The sequence below is a fragment of the Aptenodytes forsteri genome, unplaced genomic scaffold (assembly GCF_000699145.1).
Source record: "Aptenodytes forsteri isolate BGI_AS27 unplaced genomic scaffold, ASM69914v1 Scaffold391, whole genome shotgun sequence".
Lineage (NCBI taxonomy): Eukaryota > Metazoa > Chordata > Aves > Sphenisciformes > Spheniscidae > Aptenodytes > Aptenodytes forsteri.
The window spans coordinates 352,844-353,168 of NW_008795920.1; positions in this window are offsets into that span (position 1 = coordinate 352,844).

Genomic DNA, 325 nt, shown 5'->3' on the forward strand with positions numbered 1-325 from the left:
CGGTTGGGAACGGGTTCGCTGCTCTTGCCGGTCAGATTTGCTCCTTCCTCCCGGCTTTCCTCCCTCCTCCCCGCTGTGCTCCGCATGGATGGGCACGCAGACAGGACGCGGGGTGACGTCTCGCCTCGGTCTTTACAGGCTCCGCTTCCAGCGAGGCTTCTGCAAGCGCGTCCCGGACGGTCCCTGAAATCCCACCCCAGCATACATCTCGACTGACCCCAGTTGGGGGCAGCCCCCGTGCCGGCAGGGTGCGCGGCACGAGGCCACTGCCCATCCTCAGAGGTCACAGGTGCTGCCTGAAGGAGGTCAGCCTCATTAGCCCCAT